This window comes from Sciurus carolinensis, chromosome 11 (genome assembly GCF_902686445.1).
Source record: "Sciurus carolinensis chromosome 11, mSciCar1.2, whole genome shotgun sequence".
NCBI classification, from domain to species: Eukaryota; Metazoa; Chordata; class Mammalia; order Rodentia; family Sciuridae; genus Sciurus; species Sciurus carolinensis.
Genome location: NC_062223.1, coordinates 29,483,623 through 29,492,241, shown reverse-complemented (window position 1 = coordinate 29,492,241; position 8,619 = coordinate 29,483,623). Strand labels below are relative to the sequence as shown.

General features: G+C 35.0%; 1 pseudogene; it reads left to right on the top strand.

The window, feature by feature from the left end:
* Window positions 1-420: 420 nt before the first annotated feature.
* Window positions 421-1,632, top strand: LOC124995342 (olfactory receptor 4P4-like; annotated as a pseudogene).
* The last annotated feature ends 6,987 nt before the right edge of the window (window positions 1,633-8,619 follow it).

The following is an 8,619-nucleotide window of genomic DNA, read 5'->3' as shown; positions in this document are numbered from 1 at the left end:
CTCAATGTTTCCTTTTGTAGATATTTCCTCAATAACAAATAGGAGAGCAAATCTCTGATCTGATTTTTTCCCACTAAAAGTGTCAGTTCTATCATCCTATTGGTATTTGATATCCAGTTATGTTTCATAATACATAGGGATAAAACTACTGTTATATGTTCTCCATTATTCTGCAATGCTAGTCTTCATCTCAGCTATCTAAGATATTTAGTAATAATTAGTATTTTCAACAAAGTGAGAAAAGACAATGCAGGAAATTCTTCATAAATAAAAATGAAATTTCCATTTTCTTCAACTTTTAAATCATTTCCAGCATACTCTGCTTCTATCTAGAGGGCAATATGATCTATCAACATATTTAAATGAATTCAAATAATCATGATTCATCTAATTACAGGTAACCACAACCTGCTCTGGATCATGGAATATAAGAATAACATCACAGAATTTATTCTTTTAGGACCTTCTCAGAAAAAGGAAATAGGCATTCTCTGCTTTTTACTGTTTTTACTTTGTTACATTGCAATTTTGAGTGGAAACCTGCTAATCATGATCTCTATCAGCTGTAGTCAGCTCATTAACCAGCCCATGTATTTCTTCCTGAGCTACCTGTCACTCTCAGATCTTTGCTACACCTCCACTGTTACCCCCAAGCTCATCATGGACTTACTATTGATGAAGAAGTCCATTTCCTATACTGGATGCATGACACAGCTCTTTTCATGCACTTCTTTGGGGGCATCAAGGTCTTCATCCTCATGGGGATGGCCTATGACCGCTATGTGGCCATCTGCAAGCCCTTGCACTTACACAGTCATCATGAGCAGGCAGAAGTGTGATGCCATGATTGCTGCCTCCTGCGTTGGGGGATTCCTGCATTCCTTTGGTCAGTTTCTCCTGGCTGTCTTCTTACCCTACTGTGGCCCCAATGAAATAGATCACTACTTCTGGGATGTATATCCTTTGCTGAAGTTGGCCTGCACTGACACAAGGAAGATTGGTTTCTTGGTCATCGCCAATTCTGGACTGATGGGCACAGTGATTTTTGTGGTCTTGCTGATATCTTATGCTGTGATCTTATCTACTGTCAGGTCTTACTCTATAGAGAATCGCTGCAAAGCCCTCTCTACCTGCAGTTCACATATCACTGTGGTTGTCCTGTTTTTTGCTCCTTTACTGTTTATCTATATTCGACCAGCAACTACTTTACCAGAAGACAAAGTATTTGCCCTCTTTTACACTGTCATTGCCCCCATGCTCAATCTTCTGATTTACACACTAAGAAACATGGAGATGAAGAATGCCATAAAAAAAGTATGGGGCAGTATCCTGAGAAGTAAAGGAAATAGACTGAGAGACTTCCCTGCATTTCACCACTCAACTTCTTGAAGATGTTATTGCTACCTTGAAACCTTTAAAATGCATAAAGTTTGGCTATCTGTCATCTACCTAGCAAGCTTATGTGTAGGTCGCTATTTCAGAAAATGTTTATGGTTCTCTGGATGTATGTAGGACTCATCTCTGCTGTACTCTTTTTTTTACAGGGTTTTATGTACATATTGCCTCTCTTCTGTTTAATCTGGTGGTTGTGTGATTAATGTTGCTATTTGGCAGCAGAGTAGACAAGTCAGTTTTCAACCCAAATGAACACTGATGATACTTATCATCCAGTATTATGGATGACTGTATTCAAAGAAGCCAGTTTCAACCTCCAAAAGTAATTTAAAAGTAACCCACATTCATACTTTCACTCTCTCATACTCAGAGAATATTCTCAAAGATCTGGGACACAACAATATATCCCAAAACACCCGTCTTTTACTCTTATAACCAGCAGCATTCTTGAGATTCTCATGTTTGCCAAGACCAAAGTTTTTTCAAAAGACACCAAGAAAACTCCATGTTTTGTTCTAAGGCACTTCCTCTCCTAACTCTGTTCATATTTAGGTCAATTGCACCTTTCTGGCCAATTCTAGTACCATGTATTGGTACCAATGCATTGTTTGAGCACTCATGTTCTGGATGCAGATCTGATTATTAACCATGGACAAAGTGGTCAACATGATCTTATATAACACAGAGGTATAATAATGGCACAACACCTACCATCTTGTGGAGGATTGGCATGTGAAGTGTTAAAGTACTGCCTATAACATAGAACTTGCTTTGTACTCATAATTTATTTTATTTCTCCATGCTGTGCTATGATCAGAAAAGTTACAGTTAGATGATGGCCTTCCTCAGCAAAAACAGGAGCATGTGCATGAAAAAAAAAATTAAAGAACACTCATATGTTTTCACTAGGTTTCTACAACAAGTGAAATTAGAAGTTTTCTCTTGAAGTGGCATGCAGAAAATATCACTTGAACTAGATGGGTGCAGTATTGTGTTTTGTTTTTGCCATGGTAAAAGTAAAATGCTTTGCTTAGGACAATTGAACATCACCTGAAGCAAATTGATCTAATATAAGAGATTATTCAAAGTTGGTTGGGATTGTGGAGGAAAGAAGGTCTTACAAAATTTCATAATATTTAATTCATTGCCAGAAATTTATTTTCAGGCAAAAACAGAAGGAACACTAAATAAAATGGCATTTGTTAAGAGTTGCTAAGATGCCTGAAGCATACAAAAAGGAAAACACATACAATCCTGAGACTCCTGAATAGGCCCGAGCAGCACACAAGGCAAAGACCAGCTTCACTTATTTTTGTTCTTAGAATAAATGTTTTTAAAAGGTATTATTTTAAAACATGGAGCATAAGTGGGAAGTCCAATCAATAACAGAAATTTCTATCTTTAAGCTGTTTGTACACTGAAGTTCATCCTTTTCACCTCACAGGGACACCTGTTCATCAGTTTTTCTCTCTCTGCTGGATCGTGATAGCTGCCTAAAAACTGAAGGACAAATGGTCTGAGTCTTTGCAGTTTGGGAAATGTCCTGAGTAGCTCTTCCACTGAGGTTATTCATATCCCTCTGAACTTGTGGAGAGTAATCAATAATTCTATGGTTACAGAAGTTAATGTATAGAATATAATAGCAGTGTCAGTCAAGTCTGTCCATTGCAATGCAGACTATTTCCAGGGAAATGCAAGTGACTGTTCCCCTGTGTGTGTTTACCAGTTGTGTGGGTCTTTTAGCCAGTCTCAATTCATGTTGACATTTCTTATCAGACTAAAAATGTGTGGTACTTTGTGTTCCTGCTGAACTAACCATAATATCTCATTGATGTCTACCTGAAATCCTGATTTAAGTAAACTCTTTCACATATTTTATTTGTATAAGTGTCATAATTTTGTTTTCTTTTTAAATTTTACTATTTTGCAAAATAAACTTCTCTGAGACAAAATATCTTTTGTCTCTACTTTGAATTCCCTCTTTCCTCACTTCTGATTTCTCCTGTTCTCACAGTTTCTAATTTCTGTCATCTCAGGTTTTTTTAAGGGGAAATCTTTCCCTCCACTGTTACCTCTTCTCAATGACTGAAGCTGCTCTTTATGAAGACTATTGCTGACTTTCATCTTGATCAAGGTTTTCATGAAAATGATCCCTCCTATTTCATGAAGGCATTTCACTTGGTATGGGGGTCACACCATACTCTCCTAATTTTCAGACTGAATTTCCTCTCTCAATTCTATTTCTGGGCTCTTGATCATCGCATCACATTCTCTAAAATGGAATGTTGCAGAGTGCTGTGTGCTTTAAATTTTGGGAACTGCATACACTCTCATGGTTTGAAGTACTCCCCATGTTGAGGACTCCAGAATTCTTGTAGCTCCACTCAGATCACTTCTTCCTACTCACACATCCATCACTGCTCACTGACTATTGTAATACCTCCCGTTCATGCTCCTTTCTGAACTTGTCTCTTTGCCTTTTGTTTTGAACTGAACAAGTTCAGTCCAATCAAGGTCTAAGCCCTAGAATGCTGCACATTGTTTGGACACCCCTTGCCTTTCTACTGTCTGGTCCTGCTAATTTCTACCTCATGCATTCTGACCACCAACCTTCATCTGCTCAATTTCCTAAATGTCCTCTTTGTGGCTTGCCCTGGAAGTTTCATCTCCAGGTATATTTCCTTGGCTAGTCAACTCATTTGCTGAGATTTTTACTCAAAGTCAACTTTACAATTCTATTCTTTTCAACCAATTTTAAAATTTCCAAACACATTCACATTAACACTTGTTCACCATGAACTTATGGTATCTAATATATCATGTGTTATGTAGCTACCTTATTTAATTTTGTCAATTAAAATAACAAGCTCAATGAAGGCAGAGAATCAGTGATATTTTTTACTCTATAAAGTAATGTTTGGCATGTTGTAGTCAATGAATATTCATGAATGCATAAATAGTTAAATAAATACACTGACAAAAATTCCAAACATGAAATATTACCTAAAATAATAGTTTATTCTCATACAAGACATTATATTCATATTCATTCTTTTATTTAATAAAAGTAACATTTATTATAGAACATTGAGAATATAATGATAACCAGAAAATACTCATATTTATGCCCAAACCAATATTTTATGATGCAGTATTCTAAGCAAGCAAGCACTTTTTTAGGGTTCATATTTTGCAAACTCCTATAGATGTTGTTAGCAGCTCATCCAAATTTCAACTAAATTTTTACTACTATCAGAACCCCAAGATTGTGCAGACAATTCACCAGTCTTCCTAGATTTAGTAGCTGTCTGGCACAACCTTAAGTCAATGGAACCTAAAAAATAGTTCGTCATAGAATTTTAGGAAATTTTTACTTCCTTATTAACTTCTGTTTCCTTTTCTTTTTCTTCCTTCTTTCCTGTGGTCTTCAACCCTGGAACAGTCATTTTGCAAACATAAGGACAAAAGCCTCTTGAAAAACATGGTACAGCAAGAATTTAGAAGAGATCTTGATCTTGGATTGATGATTCAAACAACTCTTGCAGTGATTGTAAGTGACTGTATCATTATTTCAAATAATCCAACCATCACAGAGAGCATAGGGTCCTATTTTGGCTACTTAATAGATGAACCAGTCAAGAAACCTCTAGAAGCTTGGGTTGGGTTACCATCAGTAATTTGCTTTAAATGAATAGTTTCTCCAGCTCATGAACACTTACATAGTATGGGCAAATTATATAATCTTCACAGTTGATAAGGTCATCAGACTGGAAGAAGAGAGAAGTATTGAATGGGCCCAGAGGAAACACTGGAGGTGAAAACTGGCTGTGAGTGACACAGTTTTACTAATACAGCAACAAATCTTTTGTAGTTGGACATAAATAAAATGTTTAAATTAAAGGTATTATATTCCACCTATTTTATGTGTAATCGTGGGGCCATGAAATCATTACACCTATGTTCTTTTACACATTTATTATGGAATTCAAAATTTTTGAGGGATGAAAAGAAATACTACATGTGAAAACAGAATATTTAGAACAAAATATTTGGAGATACACTTTGTTAACAGAACTTGGAAATCCAAGTTGTGGTTCCAGTAGCAGACTTTGATATTTAGAAAATGGAGCCAGAAAAATGGGCAGAACAAACTAACAACATCTATGATGATACACACACACACACACACACACACACACACACACACACCACACACACACACACTTGGAAAATTACAGGCATTGTGGACAAAGTCATTGACTGGATCATAAGTAGATCTTATGAATTGAAAAGTTAAACTCCTGACATTCACAAAAAACCTGCCACATCACATGTCCTTGAGTTACAAAAATTCTGGGGTGTCTTAAATGGGGCTCGCTTCAAACCATGAGAGTGTATGCAGTAACAAAAAGTTACAGGACACATGTTCTACAACATTCCATTATAGAGAATGTGATGAATAATATCTCTGTTTACACTTTATGTATCTATTTATTTTCCATTTTTTTACAAACTGCCCAATATCTCTGTCAAATATATTTAAAATAACTTGATCCAAGTTGCTCAGTACATAAGACACAAAACATTTAAGACCTATTTATGCTTGAGAAATGCACTTTTAGATATCATATTCATTATCCTGTGATATTATCATAAGTTTAAGCATCTACCATCAGTAACTTGCTTTAAAGGAATAATTTCTCCAGCTCATGAACAGTTACATAGTATGGACAAATTATATAAACTTCAGAGTTGATGAGATCATCAGACTGGAAGAAGAGAGAGGTATTGAATGGGCCAAGAGGAAACATGGGAGGTGAACTGACTGTGAGTGACAAAGTTTTACTAATATAGCAACAAATCTTTTGTAGTGGGACATAAATAAAAGTATAAATTAAAGGTATTGTATTCCACCTATCTTATGTGTAATCATGCAGCCATGAAATCATTACACCTGTGTGAATTTACACATTTATTATGGAATTCAAAATTTTTGAGGGATGTAAAGAAATACTAATTGTGAAAACAATGCACTTAAAACAAAATATTAGGAGCTGCATGTTGCTATTAGCACTTGGAAATCCAAGTTGTGGGTCCACTGGCAGACTTTGATATTTAGAGAATGGAACCAGAAAAATGGGCAGAAAAAACTAAAGTTTGTCAAGTGTCCTATTTCCTTCCAAAGAAAATGGTAAAAAAGACACAGTCTTGCTCTCAGTAAAGAAATTTCTACCTCACGTCATAGTTGTCTTCAGAGACACACAACATTTGTACATCTTTCTTCTCATCAATAGGTACCCCTAAATATCTAGTGAACCAAACACCTGTGCTTCTTTCACTAGGTTACTATTAATAACAGAACTCCTCCTGCTCTTGGTAGTGGGCAAGTAATGTTGCAAAGTTTTTTAAAGATTTTGACATCAAAGTCAGAGGCTTAGTTACAATTTCTTATTGACCAGTCTGATTAACATCTCTGGACAAGTCCTAAAAGTTCTCTGAAATTATAATGATGAAAGCAACTACTACTACAACATATATGATACAATCTAATCTAATCTAATCATATATATATATATATATATATATATATATGTATATATACCTGGAACATTATATGAATTGTATCCAAAGTCACACAGTTGGACTATGATAAATGGATCTTTTGTGTTGAAAAGTTAACTTCCTGACAATCACATAGCACCAGTCACATCCCATGTCCTCAGGACCACTTTCAGTGATATCATATTCTAATCACAGTGACCTTAGTGAATGAGTTAGTGGAAACAAGGAGGAAAAGTGTTAGAACCTGTACCACACACACATATTCACTACACAGTATATATACAAACACACTACACAGAATACATATATGTCCATATATAAAATGTATATGTGCACATAATATACAGAATATACATATCTTGTACTTTCTGTGAGTGAGAGTAATGATTATTTCTATCCAAATTTGATGTTGTGAACTCAGATCAGTTTATGGCTCATTTTATAGTTATAACAATAGACTGTGATCTAAGAATAGTAAAGATTACTCTGCTGACCACTCAGTTTTTCTTCTACATTCCTTCAAGTCTGTATATAATAAGGTTAGTAAAGAAATATGTGTATTGAGGTAACCAATTCTCCTCTATTACACATAAATCCATACTTCAAACTTAGTTGATTGTAGACATGAAGACTTGATGAAATCAATCTATATAATATTTACAACAAAATACTAAGCGTTTTTGTAAAGATTATGGAGAGCTATTAGGTACATTATGGATTTAATACAGCAATGATACTCCATATGCAGCTGATAACCCAAGCCTCTATGGGTTTCTTGACACTGGTTCATCTATTAAGCATTTGAAACAGGACCCTGTGCTTTCTGTGAGGGTGATGAAGGGATTATTTTAAATAATAATATAGATGCTTGAATGATACAGTCCCTGCAAGAGTTGTTTGAATCATCCATCCAAGATCAAGATCTCTTCCACATTCTTGCTCTACCTTGTTTTTTTTTTTTTTTTTTTTTTTTGAGTCTTGTGTCTTTATGCTTGCAAAATGAGTGTTGCAGGTTTCAGGACCACAGGAATGAAGGAAGAAAAGGAAAAGAAAAAAAAAAAGCTAATAAGGAAGTAAAAGTTTCCCAAAACTATGACAAACTATATTTTAGGTTTCATTGGCTCATAGTTGTGTCCAACAGCTCCCCAGCTGTAAGGGAGACTGGTGAATTGCCAGTGCAAACAATCTCAGGGTTCTGATAGTAGTAAAAAATTAGTCGAAATTTGGATGAGGTGCTGGCAACATCTATAGTAGTTTGAAAATATAAACCCCAAACTAGGGCTTGCCTGCTTAGTAAACAGAAGCATAAAGTGTGTTCTATAATAAATATTACTTTTATTAAACAAAAATATATTGGCTTACTATAAATAAAATTATGCAATTACAAGATATTTTGCATATTTTAAAAATTATTTTGTGTGTTTCTAATGCATTTTTGTCTGTTATTTTTTTTCTTAGATAGTAGCAGGAAAGGTTTTTGGATTTGACTGAATGCCTATCCATTTGTTTCCTTATTAGACATGAATGGACAGGAAAACACATTTTATAAAAAAAAAAATTCCTCAGGTTTTATGGGAAATCCTATTCATTCGGGACAATAGATGCAATACACATAACAGCATTTTCAGTATTTGCAATTGACTTCTTCCTTTCACTAGTTAT